This window comes from Xenopus laevis, chromosome 6S (assembly GCF_017654675.1).
Source record: "Xenopus laevis strain J_2021 chromosome 6S, Xenopus_laevis_v10.1, whole genome shotgun sequence".
NCBI lineage: Eukaryota > Metazoa > Chordata > Amphibia > Anura > Pipidae > Xenopus > Xenopus laevis.
Window position 1 is genome coordinate 28,290,356 of NC_054382.1, and position 19,600 is coordinate 28,309,955.

Sequence of the window (19,600 nt, forward strand, 5' to 3'; positions counted from 1 at the left end):
TAAAATTGTGGATAAACTACCAATATAATAGTGCAATAGTATACAAAGTACAATATGGGTGCTTACATGCTATGTTGCCTTCTGCCTCTTACCACTTGATAGCTTTGTAGCAGCAGCTAATTAACATATTAATCAAGTTTGCTAAAGGCTGAACTCCCCTACTTGCATTTTAACAAGCTACAATGACATTTGCCTAGTTTAGCATAACTATAAGACTTTTCTCACAAATGTCACCAGCATAGTTTCTTTTGTCATCAAAAACTTATGAAGGTGGAATTCAGTTAGCAGACTCTTGCATTTTACTTACTGAATTAGTATCATTCTTTACTATAACACTGCACAGCAGGTCTCTCTTTCTCTCTTGCCACAAAGAACCAATTAAAATTTTATTTCCATTCCCAGGAGAATGCTAAAAATTAGACACAAGAATAAATCAGATGCCTTCCATTCCCAAACATGGTTACAGTTTCTGCATTTGTTACTAATGTTTTGGTTTGTGACAGTGAAAGGTCAAGAAAGACACAGGGGTGACCATTTCAGGATACAAAACAAATCATAAAAATTTCTATTGGTCTGTCCAGGAGTGAGTCTCACCAGCCCCCAACCTGCTTGCATTGTGCCATGGTACAAAAATTCAAGGTCGCTGGCAAAAAAAAAAAGTAAGCAACTGTTGACTCATGGGGGTCACGTTACATAGAAAATAGAAACAGTGCTTTAAATGCCTGGAGGTGGGCATTGAAAGTACTGTTTCTATCTTTGCTGATGATAATAAATTGTGCAGAACTATAGGTTCCATGCAGGATGCTGTCACTTTGCAGAGTGATTTGTCTAAGTTGGGGAACTGGGCAGCAAACTGGAAAATGAGGTTCAATGTTGATAAATGCAAGGTTATGCACTTTGGCAAAAATAATATAAATGCAAGTTATACACTAAATGGCAGTGTGTTGGTAGTTTCCTTAAATGAGAAGGATCTAGGGGTTTTTGTAGATAACACGTTGTCTAATTCTGGGCAGTGTCATTCTGTGGCTACTAAAGCAAATAAAGTTCTGTCTTGCATAAAAAAGGGCATTAACTCAAGGGATGAAAACATAATTATGCCTCTTTATAGGTCCCTGGTAAGGCCTCATCTGGAGTATGCAGTGCAGTTTTGGACTCCAGTCCTTAAGAGGGATATAAATGAGCTGGAGAGAGTGCAGAGACTAAGTGCAACTAAACTGGTTAGAGGGATGGAAGACTTAAATTATGAGGGTAGAGTATCAAGGTTGGGGTTGTTTTCTCTGGACAGATATATTTACATATATATTCTATTTCCCCATTTCTTACTTTATTTGGGTGACATTGTACATCACATGCTTTACTGTGTTTTCTATAATGGAGCATCATTTTTTTAAGAGAGATTATGGGTCATGTGAGTGCATCAAGTGATAGTATCATGTTGTATTGATGAACTTTTTAAACCTATGATAGCTAGACCAGACATTTATGGCTTGATAAAGGAAGTGGATGTATCCAAAACATTAACGCTGTTGTCTGGACATTATATAAGAAACACAAAGAATGATGGGCGTGCTATAGATAAAGAGAGAGAAGTGTTCCAATTTCAAATATTTCATCTGGCCCACTACATCAGTCATGAGGGGAGCTACAACAAAAAACTGAAAATGCATTGAATTATTTAGTGCAATTGTAAAGTTGCCATTTAAAGGGCTACCAAAGATGTCAAGGAAGCATTGGTTCTTTTAATAGCAATTAATCTGCTTTTATAAATAAATCCCTTCATAAAGATCAGCAAGTCTTTCATCACAGATTTTAGACTTTTTTTGCAGACTGTAATTAATTTTAAATGATCATCACTCTTCTGTAGTTAAGAACGTTATTCTTACTCTTGTTATTAAGGGTTGAGAAGCTCATAGTATTTCCTCTAGCCTGAATGCAGACCATTTGATTCATAGGCCTATAATGGTACTAAAACAGATTTACAGTGGCGTTTATGGCATTAATGAAATGGAGAGGCACTAAAGTAACTTTTGCTAGAAGAGGTGCACCGATCTGTCCAGCTGTCTCCCTGTGCAATTCAGTAGAAAAGGCCTGATACACTTGCTTTCTGATTAAAAGGTCTCATGCCATCTGCCACAGCCACAGGCAGTTGTTAATTGTCTAAAACATTCTTCTGGTTATTTTCATCATAGTAAATTAAGGAACAATGGCAAAACAATGTATGATAAGGGGCATCAGAGTAAGATTTTTTTACGGTGAATACTGTTACCTATTGTTTTATGAAAGCAGGAATGTGAGCAGAGTGGGAGATAAGATCACTGGTAAACTTCTGTGGCAGAACAGATGGCTTAACTGTTATAATTGCAAAAATGCATTATCACGCTTTGATCCAAGGCACCAAATTGGAAATATTGTTTAGTACTCTTGTTTCTGCTCTTGCAAACGGTATGAAAACATGTTAGGAATGTCTGCTATAAATGACATAGTATAGCCTTTTATAAAGTGTCTGGTTTGAACTGAGATGGTTTAAATTGAATTTGTTTCCGATCCCTACACCCCATCCCCCTTTCAGGAGAAGATGATCATGTTTTTAAATGAACTGGAAATCAGTATAGCTTCTGTTAAATCATTGAGCATTCATGAGTCAGAGAAAATGTTTCAGAACATTTCAGAACAGAAGGGGTACCATAAAGGAATGCACATTTCTATCCCTGTGAAACAATATACTATATTAAAGACAAAGGAAAGGTTAAAACTAAGTAAGCTTTATCAGAAAGGTCTATGTAAATACAAAAGTAAACCCTCAAATTAATGCTGCCCTGAGTCCTCTGTCAAAATAAATACTGCATTTCTTCCTTCTTCCTTCTATTGTGTACACATGGGCTTCTGTATCAGACATCCTTATTTCATTTTAAACCTCCAGGTCACAGGCTTGAGCATGCTCAGTTTGTTCCTCTCTCCCCCCTCCCTTCTAGCTCCACCCTCCTCCCCTCACACCAAGCTAATATGGCAGCTGTTATCCTAATCAGAATTATATAATATAAGTGTATAAAAAAACCCCACATCATAAAAGGAGTGCTGATCCAGGAATAATCCATTTTTTTAGAAAATAAGTGTAGCTCACCAATTGTTCTTAACAGCTTGTCCCACAGGTTATCCTGTGCTGATATCCCACACAGATCAGTCTGTGAAAAATTAGTTGTGTAGGACAAATCCAAGGCAGTAGACTTTCACTGCAATTTTCTTTATTGGGGAGTGGATACACACAACATATTCCAGGCGCCGCTAGGCCCTTTATAAGTGTCACACTTGATAAAGGGCCTAGCCCAAAACATGTTGCGTGTATCCACTCTCCAGTAAAGAAAATTGCAGTCAAAGGGGCAAATTTAGTAACCTGCTGAAATTTGCCAACGCCGGCTTCACTCATATCAAAACACTTTGCCAGGCGTAGATTTGCCAGTACAACGCTAATTCACTAAAATCCAGGGCGCCGAACTCTGGCGAAGTTGCACTAGTGTTACTGCGCCAAGCGAAGCCTAGTTGCGCTAGTGTGGGCTAATTTGCATACTGTGGGAAGTTAAAGTTGAATGGACATATATGTTGCAGCAAATACATTACAATACAAAAGCCCAGGAAACCTTAATAAAATAAAGTTGTTATATTGCCCTACACACGTGCTCAGTGTATAGTTTATATGTTAGGAAATGTATGAGGGAGCCTGGGTACCCAAAAAATAAAAATTGAAGAAGCCCTATACATTCCTTGCACTTTGCCTGGTCTGAGCTGGCGAAGGCAAGTCTGGTGGAATAGGTAATGTTCAGTAAAATGTGCATCTTAGTGAATATGCGAAGTAACGCTCTTTTGCCAGAGCGAAACATCCGCCTGACGTAAGAGTGCAAAGTAGCCCTAGAGTCTATCTCTAGCTAGCTAGTAAATCTGCAAAGTCCAGAAATGACGTCACGCTGGTGAATTTTCACTGACGTTAGTCACTTCGCACTTGAATTTCCCCCAATGTCTACTGCCTTGGATTTGTCCTACACAACGAATTTTTCACAGACTGATCCAGGAATATTCAGGTATAGGACCTATTTTTCAAAATGATTGGGACCTGGGGTTTTCCAGGTCCCGAAAAAAAACCCCAGGTTTCCTTAATTTGGTACTCTCATGCCTTAAGTCTACTTAAAATACTTTTCATCATTTAATAAACCCAATAGGATTGTTTTGCTTCCAATAAGAATTAATTATATCTTAGTTGCGATCAAGTACAAGGTACTGTTTTATTATGACAGAGAAAAAGAATAAAATGGTATAATTTATTTTATTTGTATTTGAAAGACATAAGAAAGACATTAGCTGTGGCACAAACACCGTTTGATTATCGGGCCGTGTATTTTAAGAATGCTGACCTGTTATTAAGCGCTTCAGTGAGCACAACCTTACAAGGCAAAATATCATTATAGAATGAAGAAAGTGTTAGCATGGTTTATTAAATCTGTTTGCTGACATGTATGTACTTTGTACAAAATCAATGCATATAATGTGCAGATACAAAGAACATTCTGTTACAAAATTGATTTGCAATGGATTAAATGTATTTTTATCGTGTATCCAACTCAAATCATTCCTTGGCAATCACATAAACATACATAAGGAAAGTACACAAATGTGTACAAGGTACACAGGTACTGTTTTATTAGGGGGGAAAGGAAATCATTTAAAAAAAAAATGTAATTATCTAATTAAAATGGAGTCTATGGGAGATGGCCTTCCCATAATTCTGAGCTTTCTAGATAATGGGTTTCAGGTTAAGGGTTTCCATACCTGTTCCATAGATCTCCCACTACCAGTGTATGAAAGGGATGAGGAAATATGGTCAAATTCCAGAGGAATTCATTTCTTTATCCCAGCATTTACCTCTATGCATTATCTGCTGTCTAGTAAAGTGATCCCTAACCAGTGGCTCGCAAGCAACATGTTGCTCACCAACCCCTAGGAGGTTGCTCCCACTGGCCTCAACCCCTAGGAGGTTGCTCCCACTGGCCTCAAAGGAGGTTCTTATTTCTGAATTCTTGCTTGGATGCAAGTTTTGGTTGCAAAAAATCAGGTGTTCTGCCAAACAGAGCCTCCTGTAGGCTGCCAGTCCACCAAATTGCCAATCACAACCCTAATTTTGCACCAGCCAGGCCAGGAGCAATTTTTCATGCTGGTGTTGCTCCCCAACTCTTTTTACATCTGAATGTGGCTCATGAGTAAAAAAGGTTGGAGACCCCTAATCATTGCAAAGATCATATAAGTACATAGTGGCCAGTAAATTTGAATCTAGACCTCAGACCATCTTTTTTCAATCCCTATATCTATGGTTATTATCTCTCTATATCTATGGTTATTGTTGCCTAAAATATGATTTTTTTTACTTTTCAATCAATGGGAGGCACATTAATCAAGGGTTGAATTTCGAATTCATGTGAGTTTTTTAGACTCCCCTAAACTTCCATAAATCCGAAATTCGACTAGGCGAAATGTATTCATTATTGAATTATAAAAACTCGATTATAAAGACATCGATGTCAGGAAGGCTACACACATCACCAAATTGATCCCTGGACCTCTCCCATTGACTTATACAGTAATTCAGCAGGTTGTAGGTGGCAAATAGTCAAATTCGAGTATGATAAATCTCTGGATTTGAATTCGAAATAAAACTCAAATTGAGTTGGGATAATTCACAATTCGAAGTTGAGAGTTTTGACCAAAAAAAAAAAAATTTGAAAATTTAAATTTTCACTTCGACCCTTAATAAATCTGCCCCTTAGTGTATCCCTACAAGAGCTAATTATTAGTATCCCTACAAGAGCTAATTATTATTATCAAGGACATAATGTTTACATTTTTCTATTACTTTTTGTTCAATATTTTTCTTTGATAACATTTTAGACCTTTTGATAATGTCAGTTGCCATCTTCAATTCAAAATCCCTCTTTTGGCATTGATACGGAATTAAGTGAAGTCCTAATTTAAACAGTCTGAAGTGTAGCTATCAAGATGCAGTCACTTGATTTGGATGGTAGAACAATAAATATGCTTGAGGAGGAAAGCATTTTCTAGCAACAAAGAGGTTTGTGCTATAACAATGGGTAATGCCATTAGGCTTGAAAAAGGAGACTCAAGGGAGATGTGAGAAGATGTTACAGTCTCTCAGTGCATACAGTCATATTTCATTTGAGGTGGTAGAAGCAATAATTATGGTTAACAGCTATACTGTTATTAGCTGCTTTCAACGCAATATTTCAAGCAATGTCTCATATAATTTTTAATAAGGACGTAAGCTCCAATAATGTATTGTGTACAAATGAAACAAAATTGTCAACTCAGTATTCAATATATTGAAGTCTATAAAAAGCAAATTGGTTTCATAGCTCAGCTGCTGTTTTAGAGGTGGCCTAGTTATATTCTGTCTTTAATAGAATTTCAAACAGATGCTAATATTTCTTTTGCCTATTTAGAAAAAAGGCTGATCTAAAACTCATTCTTGGGAAAGGAACATCATGGGGGGGGGGCTTAATATAAGTTGGGATGGAAAGACAAAATGAAGAACATATATCTGCATTTTGCAATGTAATGTTTATTATGACCTATCACAAATAATTAGATCTTGGCTGGCAGACACAAGAGCAATAAATGCTTCCTGCTGATTGGTTGCTAGGGGTTACTAGACGTTGTACAAATGTTGTGTCTTTTATTACATTACTTATGCAATATAACCAATAACTAAAAAGTTTCAGTGCTTTTAAAGGAACAGTTTAGTGTAAAAACAAAAACTGGGTAAATAGAGAGGCTGTGCAAAATAAAAAAATTCTAATATAGTTAGTTAGCAAAAAATGTAATGCATAAAGGCTGGAGTGACTGGATGTCTAACACAATAGCCAGAAAACTACTTCCTGCTTTGAGTAAGTCAGCGACTTTAAGGGGAGCCACATGGGACATAACTGTTCAGTGAGTTTGCAATTGATCCTCAGCTTTCAGCTCAGATTCAAAAGCAACCAGTTATGACCCATGTGCCCCCCCCCAAATAACTGATTGGTTGCTGACTGGTAACCAATCAGTGGAAACCAAGGAAGCTGCAAAGCAGTAAGTAATGTTCTGGCTATGTGACTAACTAATGACCTTTTAACAGCTAAAACCAACAACCATTTCTCACTACTAATACTGCTAGATCTCTCTGTTGCATTTGACACTGTGGATCATCCTCTCCTCCTCCAGTCCCTCCTTTCACTTGGCCTGTGTGACATTGCCCTGTCCTGGTTCTCTTCTTACCTCACTAATTGTTCCTTCAGTGTCTCCTACAATGGAGTAGCATCTTCTCCCCTACTTTTTTTCTGTCTAATCAACTCATATGGTTTTCACTACCACTTCTATGTTGACGATACTCAGATCTATCTCTCCTCTCCTGATCTCAACCCAGAACTTCTAACATCCCAGAAGTATCTATCATAGCTAAAAATTCCACTATCACCCCATTCCCCCAGGCCCGATGCCTTGGGGTTATTCTAGATTCTTCCCTGCCCTTCCCTCCTCATATCCAGTCACTTATTAAATCATGTCACTTCCACCTAAGGAACTTATACATAATTAGATAGTTTATCACCCAAGATGCCGCCAAAAATCTTATTCACTCTCTCGTCATATCACGTCTAGACTACTGTAACTCTCTTTTAATTGGCCTTCCCCTCCAGAGACTGTCACTTCTCCAGTCCATAATGAACACTGCTGCCAAGCTTATACACCTCAGCAACTGCTCCTCCTCTGCCATGTCACTCTGCCAATCCCTGCATTGGCTTCCGCTACCTTTACGTATAAAATTCAAATGAATGACCTTCACATTTAAAGCACTTCATAACTCTGCCCCACCCTACATCTCTGAACTCATCTTTACCTGCTACTCAATTCTTCTCTCATTACCTTCTCACATGTTAGCTTTCAAGACTTTGCAAGGGCTGCACCCCTCCTCTGGAATTCTCTCCCAAGGTCCGAATTTCTCCCAACCTTTCTGCTTTCAAAAGATTTCTTAAAACACACTCTGCTTAGCTACCAAATGCAATACCACATACAGTACCACATGTCTACATCTCTCACCCACATCATTCTGATCTTGCCCACTCCCACAACTTGTGTCTTATTCCATTCCTTTAAGATTATAAACTCTTTTTCTCAGGACCTTCCTCACCTTTTAAACCAGTATTATTTGTGATGTATTTAACTCCATATGTTCTATGTATGTAATTCATGTAATTTAGTTGTATAAACACATTCACTTTACAGCGCTGCGAAACATGTTGGCGCTATATAAATACATGTTAATAATAATAATTATGTCAGACATCCAATCACTCCAGCCTTTATAGATTACATTAAAACTTTTTTTTTTATTTTGCGTGGGCTATTTAGCCAGTTTGTATTTTTAAACTAAACAATTCCTTATAAACTATTTGTTAGAACAATTGCATCATTTGCTTAATTCCTGGCTTTTACTTTTTTTTTTTTACTTTTTAAACAATAGAAGTACAAAGACTTAAAAAGGGACAAACCCTGATTTCCATAGCAATACATGGAAAAATAACTTAAAAACCAGAGAAAATGTTTATTGAATATATGTTGTAAAGTTGCTTAGTATTATCTTTTCTTTAGGCTAAACATTATTTGTTGGACATTACCATTAAGGAACAAATGTAGCAGTAGGTCAATCCATCTTATTTTAGGGTCTCAGTATTATACTAACCTTTCCCCCAAGCCATATGGCTGAAATTCCGGACTGAAAGTGGACAAAAGATACCACAACACAAAGCACAGCCCAGCATCAAATTCTGACATTAACAAAGAATATTGATGGAAGGATTACTCGTTCCCCCACCTGAGTCCTTGTCCCTTGCTCCACCTGCTATTTCTCCATTCCTTCCTGTCCATTATCATTCCTATGCCCACTCAATAGCAATACAAAGGACATTGAATGACACTTTTATCCCTTTAGGGGGAAAAAGAAAATAATGGCTGCTGTCCTTATTTTTAAAAGGGGACCAGCGCTATGTACATTTTTCATCCGGTCGGAGATCGGTCGTTTGGTCAATCGGACAGGTTTGATTTTGTCCCGACCGTCCCGCCAGAGCCCATTGCGCTCTCATCGTAATCCGATCTTTCGGCCATAGGGAAGAATGTTCTGATTACCCCCTATATAGCCATGCCCATAAATGGCATATCGGGGAAAGATCGGCTCGTTTGCAAACGAGCGGATCTTTGCGTCTATGGCCACCTTTACTCAATTTCTGAGTCCTCTGTTCAGTGGATGAGGGAGTATGCCATTTTTCTATATACAGTTATGCAGAGCAACATATAGTCATGAGAAGATATCACTTTATTATTTAGGCACTTTACAGTAGCTTGTAAAATGCAATATCTTTCCAAGATTATTGCATGGTCTTACTCAACGGTAAAGTGTTATAGGATATATACGTATTTATATAAAAAGCTTACCCTGCATCTTGATATCCCTGAGGGATATATTGCAATTGAAACTAATAGGCCTGTTTGTACCAATCAATATCTGGTGCTGAAAAGGCTTCCGTTTCTGTGATCCTTTCATATTGTATAGGTTCTGAGATTTCTTTGGTTGGCTGTCAAATAATATTTCTCAGGAGTTGAGACATTATCCTGTAATCTATTTCTAGGCATCAAATTGGTATTGAGCATCATTTCCCCCAGATTATAAGTGTATTTTTACTTTTTTTCCCATCAAATAGACAAAGAAGTTTGAGAACATGGTGCATAAATGCAATTACGTGTGTAAATCAAAAACACCATATTTCTTGCCTCAGTAGAGACATTTTCCGTAGACTTCTGTAGAACCTGTAGTGATCACGTTTTTTTGCTAAACAGCCAGATAATATTAACTGTACCTTCTGTGAATGCTGAGATTGGAGTTTGCTTAGGAGATTAATGATTCGGAGGGTTGTTGAAGCTGCCACTGAGCTTTTACACTCCACTGAATGGTGTTTTACTTCTCAAAAATGAACTGAAAGAATCCTTATTGCATTCAAAATATTGGGTTTCATCATTGTTTAAATTATTTTTTAGTAGAATTAAGGTATGGAGATCCAAATTACAGAAAGACCCCTTATCTGGAAAACTCAAGGTCCCGAGCATTCTGGATAACAGGTCCCATACCTGTAGTATATTATTGGGAACTGAATTTTCTAACATTGCCTAACCCTGCAGACAAAGAATACATCTGCCCACATAATTTGTTATACAAGTGTGGGACCTGTTATCCAGAATGCTCAGGACCTTGGGTTTTCCAGATAATGGATTTTTCCATAATTTGGATCTCCATACCTTACGTCTACTAAAGAATCATGTAGACATTAAATTAACAGAAATAGGCTGTTTTGCTTCCAATAAGGATTAATTATATCTTAGTTTAGATTAAGTACAAGGTCCTGTTTTATTATTACAGAGAAAAAAGAAATTATTTTTAAAATTTGGATTATTTGGATAAAATGGAGTCTGTGGGAGATGGCCTTTCAGTAATTTGGAGCTTTATGGATAACGGATCGAATACCTGTACTGAGACGCTAAACTTAGCTTCTCTAGCTTACATTTGCCCACGCCACTAGCAACCTTACTAAGCCCCACTGCCGGCAGTTTGTATTTACAATCTGGGGCAGGACAGGTCCATAAATACCCGTAATTCAGAGCTTTCTGGATACTGGGTTTCCGTATAACGGTTCCTATACCTGTAGTTGAGACTTTTCAAAGTGCTGTTACCTGCATATCTAATAATAATGCCACTACAATGTCTCCTGCACTGTAAAAAAATATAATAATGAATACAACTGAGACTGACGGGCAGGGGCGCTCCACCAATGAGGCGAGTTGAGACACTCGCCTCAGGCGGCAGCGCCCCCCTGGTTACCAGGGGCGGCAAAAATGCCGCTCCTGGTAACTAAGAGCCGAATTTCCGGTTTTCAACCCGGAAATTCGGCTCTTCTAGTGCAGAGAGCGCAATTGCGCTCTCTGCACTAGCGTCGTGCAGCGCCCCGACCCCCTCCTGCGCAGAAAATGTGAGCGCCGTGAGGAGGGGTCGGGGCGGCAATGGAAGGCCGCCTCAGGCGGCATAAAGGCGCGGATCGGCGCTGCTGACGGGTAGTGGCAGAATCATATGTTTAGATGGCCTAGCTCTGGTAGGACAGCAATCTAGAAAGAAGCCAGACAGTGATATTTCCCTTGGTGCTTTTCAAATACTCATATTGCTGCATGCAACCTCTCTAGCCAGAAACCAATATAAGCATAGAAAGTAAACTTACCCTGGTCTAAATAAAGCCCCTATGGTATTTCATTTCAATAACAGTTATTTATGCAGCAAGTGCAGCTATTACAAATATATTGGTGAATTCTGTTCCATGCACAAGCAATTTGTATGTCAGTGCTGTTTATTGGGTAAGTACATATTAACCTGTCCGGCATCACACATAGTAATAGGTCCAATTTACAGAACAAATTTATGACCGACAGGCTGAAAAGTGCCTCCGCCTTGCTTGTAATACCCCCACCTCTGTTATATTAGGGATTAACAACAATACTTCTTGACAAAGGACCACTGTGGGCTCAACATGTGTAGTCTGTTAATAAATGTCTTTTATCAGCATCTAGCTGTGCCTCCCTTGTACATTCAGTATTGTTTTTAATAGGTCTAATTAGTCCATACACAAACATGCTGAACAAAGAAATCGCAGGCCTTTTCTCATTCAGCATCTCTCTCTATCACTAAATGAGCCTCTTATAGGTATGGGATCCCTTGTTCAGAAACCCTTTATCCAGAAAGTAGAAAATGAATGTTCACTGTTTCACTGCTCTCCAGTGAACCTTCATTTTCTACATGATCTATTTACTCTGGAATTGGCGAAATCGGATCACTGTGTAATTGAGCAGCAAACAACTTTATACAGGTTTGTGGCTTAAATACTCTTCTATTTTGGAGTTTATCCAGAAAGCTCTGAATTACGGGAAGTCAATCTGCCATAGATTCCATTTTAAGCACCTACATCTATTTTATCTTTTTTTTTTAAGAAATGCCTTTTATACTATATTAATAAAACAGTAGCTTGTACTTGATGGTTACTTAGCTGCATGAATCCATATTGGTGGCAAAACAAAAATCCTTTTGGGTTTATGTAATGTTTAAATGACTTTATTTAGGACTTTAAGGGGATAGTGTGTGGGGGGGTGCAACTATTAACTTTAGACACTGGAACAATTAATTATAGTGCAGAAAAAATATTAAAATCCTTAATCCCCAATAGTAATTTGCAGTGGAAATGCTAGAGCCTTGCACAGTTGCTCTAACAGTCCATAGAGCAGAGATATCTTATTTAATGAATGTGAAGTTTGTTAGAACCCTCGGTCAACCCAAGAGCTCCCTGCTTTTGAAAAAGGCACCCTACAATCATAAGAACTATGCCCATTTGTTTTTTTTTACTGAATTTAATGATTATTGGAAAGAATTGGAACCGTTTTCTACCATGCGAGGGAGAGGGAATTTCATTAAAGCCAAATAAAATGTCGCCTATTTTGCAATAAAACAGATTTCATGTAAGAAATTATATGTATTTGCCCTTTTACTGTTTAGGGTTGCATCTTCCCTTTAATAATGCTCACATTTTTGAACATTGATGCTAAATTGAATTGCTCAAGGGCAGTTGCTCATTGTAAACAATCAGGTCATTAGCTCAACTTCCAGAACTAAAACTAATTGTTGATTGGTTGCTACTGACAACTGCACTCTGTGGAGAATTCTATATCAGTGCTATAAATGAGGGGCATGCCTGGGTTGAGCGGTGGGCAGGTTGCTGATTTACAATTTAAATTAGCATTTTTAGAACATTCAAAAATCTGTTGACCTTCACAATGAAAAATGTGTTAAAAAATTGTCATTTGGAAACTGGGGATAGCGAACATCACTATAAGAATAACTGATGGCCAATGAACAGCTGTTAGATTTTCTTTATTAGAGTAATTAAATACATTTCCATTATTTTGTGCAGTTGATTCGGTATGGCAAAAGCTGGTCACGGGGGACACCGAGAAGCAGCAGCAACTCACATTTTTCATTATGACATTTTATATTGTATCTTCATACCATCCCAGATAGTATTGACATTACATAATGTATTTCCTTGGATAGTGTTGATGGGTTTTCCCCCCTTTTAACATTTCACACCATATGTATTACCTTCAGGAACAGAATTGAACCTGGGTCGCAGCTGCACAGTGCACACGGAACATATATTATAGCTCAGCTGCTTGTAATGAAATATAACGACAAAGCATTCCATTAGAGCATAAAAGTATTGTCACCCTCCCAGTTAACACTGCACTCTCTGCACTGAAGAGCACAGTCAAGGTAAACTAGCCATTGTTACTGGAGATTAAAGACATTGAAAACTTAAAGCAAATACCTCTCCCAGGGTTCAGTCTCAGTACACAAATAAATATATATATATATATACACACACACACACACATACACTTTTTCTTCTAAAACCAGTCTCATACTGTAACACCATGGGTTTGAGAATCCCAGAGGTTTAGAACAACATTTTAAAAAAAGATGTGAGGACCTCCAATAGTAAAGAAGCAATTAGTTAAAAAATTGCAAATTTTTTATAAGGACATAAAAAACCTAATGCGTTTCGTACCTGTTGGGGCACTTACTCCCTATGAGTAAGTGCCCCCAACAGGCACGAAACACGTTAGGTTTTTTTATGTCCTAATAAAAATGTTTCAATTTTTTAACTAATTGCTTCTTTACTATTGAACTGTGAACTGGGGTGAACTGTGAGTAAATCCTCTTAGATTTATTTAATATTTGACTTTGAATTCTTGATTCATTAGTTATTTTTGCATAGTACCGAATATATTTTTCTATGTGGCATTGGCACAAACCTTGCCATTATAATCCCAGAGGTTTGCCAATACAAAAGATTAAAACTAAATCCTGGCAGCAAGAGAGACACCTGCCCTAATTTAGAATGCACATAATCCGATCATACACAATGCATTACACAATATTCTAGTGTAAGATGCGGGATCCACGACAGACACTTCTCTTTGAGGCAGTTTATTTACACACAGGGGTGACCATTTCAGGATACAAAACAAATAATAAAAATAAATCCTGCCCACTGGGCGCTACCTTTACACATGAAGAGTTCCCTTACTAACCCGGGCCCCTTGTGGACTACCAGTAAGCAAACAAATAAGTAGGGGTCACCCCTGTACTCACGAATCTTCTGGGGGATTGCTCAGCCTCCTGGCTTTCCTCAGTCAGACAGTCAGACAGACCCTCTGTCACTTGGTCTCCTCTCTCTGCACCTTGCAGTAGCAAATGGCACCCCCAGCCCCTCTGGGAGTTCCTCACACAGGCAGGTGTCCTTCCTGCTCTGTGTCCTGCTCTGAGAGAGTTTCCTAACAGCCTCACTAGACCTAAATACCTTTCCACAGGACAGCCTTCCTGTGAAAGGTGAGCTCTAATCCATGAGCTGGACTTCTGGATCGGAGTACCTGGCTTGCCTGTTCTTTCCAGAATACTCCAGCTTCCAGAATCTGGCTGCCAAAACCTTTAATAAGAGAACCTATTCTCTCTTTATGAACACCCTTCCTGGTGCCTACCTCTCCCACTAAGGAGAACTTAAAGGTAAAACACACATTTTCCCACATTGTTTTGGTCACTCTACCACACTAGCCAAAGGGGTATATTTATCAAAGAGTGAAGTTAATAGTGAAGTTCTGCCACTAGAGTGAAATTCCGCCACTTTCCATTCATTTCTATGGGATTTTTAAAGGCGTATTTATCAAAGGGTGAACTTTCACTTTCACCCATTGATAAATATGCCTTTCAAAAATCCCATAGAAATGAATTGTGAGCTGCGGAATTTTACTCCAGTGGCGGAACTTCACTCTTTGATAAATTTAGACCATAGAGTTGCATGAACACTGGGCACTTTCCCACGAGGCACAACTTCAATATGTTCTATGACTTCAGTATAATGAAATGGGTGCATTGTAGACAAGAAACTGATCATATATTAAAATATCATAATACTACATTTGTCTGGCAATAAAATCTCTTTGAGTATCAACTGAGGTATCTTAAAATTAGAGTACGTGTATGGGACCTGTTATCTAGAATGCTCGGGACCTGGGGTTTTCCAGATAAGAGATCTTTCTATAATATGGATCTCTATACCTTTTGCCTCAAATAAGAATTAATGTATCCTTTTACATCCTTATGAGGGGGTAAAAAGCAAGACTAAAGGATAAATCATTGGGTACTAAAATGTATGTATATTATTTATTCATACATATTATATTCAGATTAAAAGCCTATGTTTTAAAATGTCATTGCATAAGTGCCATTAGGCAACATCCTTTAACATAGATAGGCAAAAATGACCATTAATAGGCCCATATTGTTGGATTTAAAGGGAAAAAGGTCTAGGATATCCATGGCAACACTCAACAGCCAGAGGAGGGGACTGCTGTGATGTCCTGACAACAGAGAGGATCTTATCAGTGGGGGGAATTAGAAGATTTCCCAACCTTTGCTTACCTGCCATGGGTGTAATTCTTCTTGTCATTTGGTTTCACACAAGGGAGTCTAGTTCATTTGCCATGAGACTTCAAAGTCATATGCAAATGCTGCTCTGAATATAATACAAATAGTCTTTAATATTTGTATTCTAATTTTGTATTACCAAAATATGCTTCCTATGATTTGAATCTGTGCCTCAATTGTTTGACTAATCTATAGTTGTTTTTTTTTTCCAAAACCCCATATTTGATGTGCTAGTTTGACATAGGAAACCCTCTTTATAGTTAATCACTGAGTTCATGGCAAAAATGGATTTGATGCAAATATCTTTGCATAATTGGGGTAGAATTGTGCTTTAAAATGCCCATAGACCCCCCCCCCCCCAAAATACATTTGGTGCCAAAAAATTGCAATGGAAAAACACCCACAGATTCCATTATATTCTGCATGGAAAAAGTAAAAAAAAAAATTGTGAATTCGCTCATCATTAATAGCAACAATGAATTTCATGATGTACGTAAATGTGAGCATACAAATGAAATTTAAGAATGAATCTTCCCTCTAGTGCAGTTGTTGTCATTTCTAACTTGGCTATGCTGTCAAGAATATGGGTCCCTCCTACAAAGTTACAAACATACTTTTGTATTAATCATCCTAATCCTAAACATTACTAAAGAACAAATAATCGCTAAATGCAATATCTCACCTTAATTGGCCTTTACCTTAAATATTACCTTATATGGCCTCAAACTGACCCTTAATTGGGACCGCCCCATAGTTTGTGAATCTAAAGGTGGTATAATTTATAGAAATGGGGAAAGTAATGTAGAATACAAGTGCAAACAATTGTTGTATACTTCACCTTGATGCAATTTGAGTGTTGCACCTCCCTCTGTATGCAGCACAAGTGGTGTCTATGGAGCACCCCAGCTTGTACATCATAGAGTGGTGCTCTGTTCCTTGTGCCAGATTTTTGATCTGATGTAGTATGCAGAGCACAGATAAAATGCCACAAGGGCAAAAAACAATGTGCACAATGTGGCTGAATAGCCCATATACTGTAGGCTATGTATTGGTAAATAGATATTCTAGGAAATTGTCACATTTGGCCCCCTGGTCAATATCAGTAATCAAACAGGATACACTAAGATTACACAGGTCAGGAACTAGCTAAGTAGAACTTTACAACGGGCAACTACAGAAAATCCAAAATCCCTTTATATACGTTTGAATTTTGCGCCAAGGAGCTGTGACATCAACACGCCGGCGCATAAACCTGGAAGCGCATGGCTGCATGCGCCATAGAAACACCGGTGGTGAAGGGAGAGGAACGCACGCAGCGGGCATCCCCCCCGGCCACTAGACCATCAGGGTAACCTATCGTTACAGAAATATGGGAAGATGCAGCAAGTGTCTTTGCTTATGAATGTTTTGATCATTGTCTATCAATAAATGAGCCTATGACATACTCTTTTGTGCATTTGGCACTGGCTGGAAATCTAAGGTGAAACAGTGGCCATCAATATGCTGTATCCCATTAGGATGCACACTATCACATTAACCTAAGAGTATAAAAATGATTGTGGTAGCTTGAAGGCCTCATTCTAGTCTAGAGTTAGAACTTGTTTTAAGGAGTTGGTATGTTTGCATTGGGAGGAACTTAGCTATGGGACAGATGCATTCATCTACTACTGTCTTGGCTCATGAGAAATACATATCCTTAACCCTTACACTTTACTCGTGGGGGCACACTTCACTCACCTTGTCATCTGTAAAACACTTCAATCAAAAAATCTAGGGAGGTATATGTGTGCAGGTAAAGACCCCCAATATTCTCATGAAACAAGAAGATATCTGCTGGGAAGAGTCCCTACTCCATACAAAACAAATGTAAAAAACACAAAGGGCTTCAAACTGTTTTCTTACAGTTATGAATTCAACCTGAATGTGCAATTTCTTGTCAAATATTGTTTTTAGATCATGCTTTCTACTACCGGTATATGCTTTAGGGCAGAGACACACGCTGCTATTTCGGAGATTAGTTGCCCAGCGACAGATTGCTTCTTATTCGGGTGACTAATCTCCCCGAACTGCCTTCCCGCCAGCTACAATGTAAATCGCCGGCGGGATGGCACTCAGATCGATTCGGCTTTCCTAAGTCACCCGAAGTTTCCTTGTGAGGCAACTTCGGTCGACTTCTGAAAATGAAGCATTCTGCGTGCCATCCCGCCGGTGATTTACATTCTAGCCAGCGGGAAGGCAGTTCGGGGAGATTAGTCGCCCGAACAAGAAACGATTTGTCGCTGGGCGACTAATCTCCCAAAATTGCAGCATGTGTCTCTGCCCTTAAAGGTTTATTGATAAGTTACAAAGAGTGGAGCACAAGACAAACACTAAATTACCAAACAGCATTCCCCCCCTAAACAAATGAATATACATGTGCAGGCAAAGGTCAATCAGATTTGAGAAGTGAGAATAGCAGAAACAATTGTAAGCAAGCCATTTTCACAATGTCAATGAGACTGATTTGATTGTAGCTGAAAAGAAGTGAAAGTCAATTGGTCAAACGCACTGGGTTGGTATGGGCTGCGAATCGGAATGTCTCAGATGTGAACAACTGTTGTAATAAATGCAAAGCCAATGATTGTTATAAATGCAAGTCTAGGGAGCAAAGCAGCATAAGTGCCTGATTCATGGAGGACTAGATTCAGTTCTTATGACAGCTGGTGATGCCCTTGAGCAAGCCATTTCACCTCCCTGTGCCTCAGGCAGACCCACATAAATTTCAAGTTGCATGATAAAAATACTGTGGTTGATAAAATGAGTGTTCAATAAGTAAATCTATGCAATGATACTAACAGGGACTCAGGGCCATCCAAGGTGGCTGATGGAATACACATAGGAACGAAACACCTAAATCAGGTATGTCCACTAGGCAGCTATCCAGCTGTTGTTGAACTAGAACTGTCAGCAGTCTTTAATAGCGCTTGGATGCTAGAGAAGGATGAGATTTGTAGTTTCCAACAGCAGCAGGGGGGCAGATAGGACATGCCCTATATAAATGCTAAAAATATTACATCATTTGACATAATACAAGACCATATTATTGCCAAGAAACCCTCTCTGAGACTGATGCCCCAGGGAAAATGTCCCCTCTGCCCTTCCCTATTATTATCAGTCATAGGTAATAAAAAATAATTAGACCTCACAACAGAAAGATATGTCTATAATTCACATCCAGCCTTCTCTGTCAGCTCTCTCTCTCTCTCTCTTCCTAGATAAGCCACCAAATGAAAAAGTTGTGACTTTCCGCGGCCAGAACTATTATTTAATTCACATATCCATTTCCTAATCAGATTCCCGGCAGTAGGATATAGCAGCAGCATGGCTCCTTCAGGCAGCGGTGTTAAGACAAATCAAAGAATGAGTTCCTGCCATTAGGATGATAAGCTGAGCTATCAGCGAGATGGAGAGCTAACCCAATTTACAGAAGCTTAGCAGTCAGTGTCACATATATCTCCTGAGCTTTTACAGACTGGCCTGCGGATGTTATCTCCATGGCAAAATAGGTTAAATCAATGATTCTGTTCACAGATCCCCAAATTATATCAGGCACTTCATTTTCCCAAATCTTGTGTTATTTAATGTTGATAAAGTTGACGGAAAGACCCTCGCGCAGAATCTCCTGATACTATTTGCTTTTCATTCCTTATCATATCACAGTTACTTTATCTTGAATCAAAATAAATAACCTTTCAAGTTAATAATATCCACTCCTGTGTGCACAAAATGCTAAAGAATATTTCTTACAGCATTCAGCCCCAGACCATGGCCTCCTTCTTCACCAGATACATTTTGTTCAGGCATTATTTGGAGAGAATCCCTTCTTTGGTTTAAATGAATTTCCCTTTAATCCCTGCACTGAGCTTCCAGATAAATACAGCCAGCTCTTAAAATATTCAG

The 19,600-nt window shown here is 38.6% G+C and overlaps 1 protein-coding gene across 2 annotated transcripts in view; it reads right to left on the reverse strand.

Moving 5' to 3' along the window:
• Window positions 1–19,600, reverse strand: part of thsd7a.S (thrombospondin type 1 domain containing 7A S homeolog) — a 234,528-nt gene that overhangs the window by 115,393 nt on the left and 99,535 nt on the right. The gene's annotated exons all lie outside the window — the stretch shown is intronic.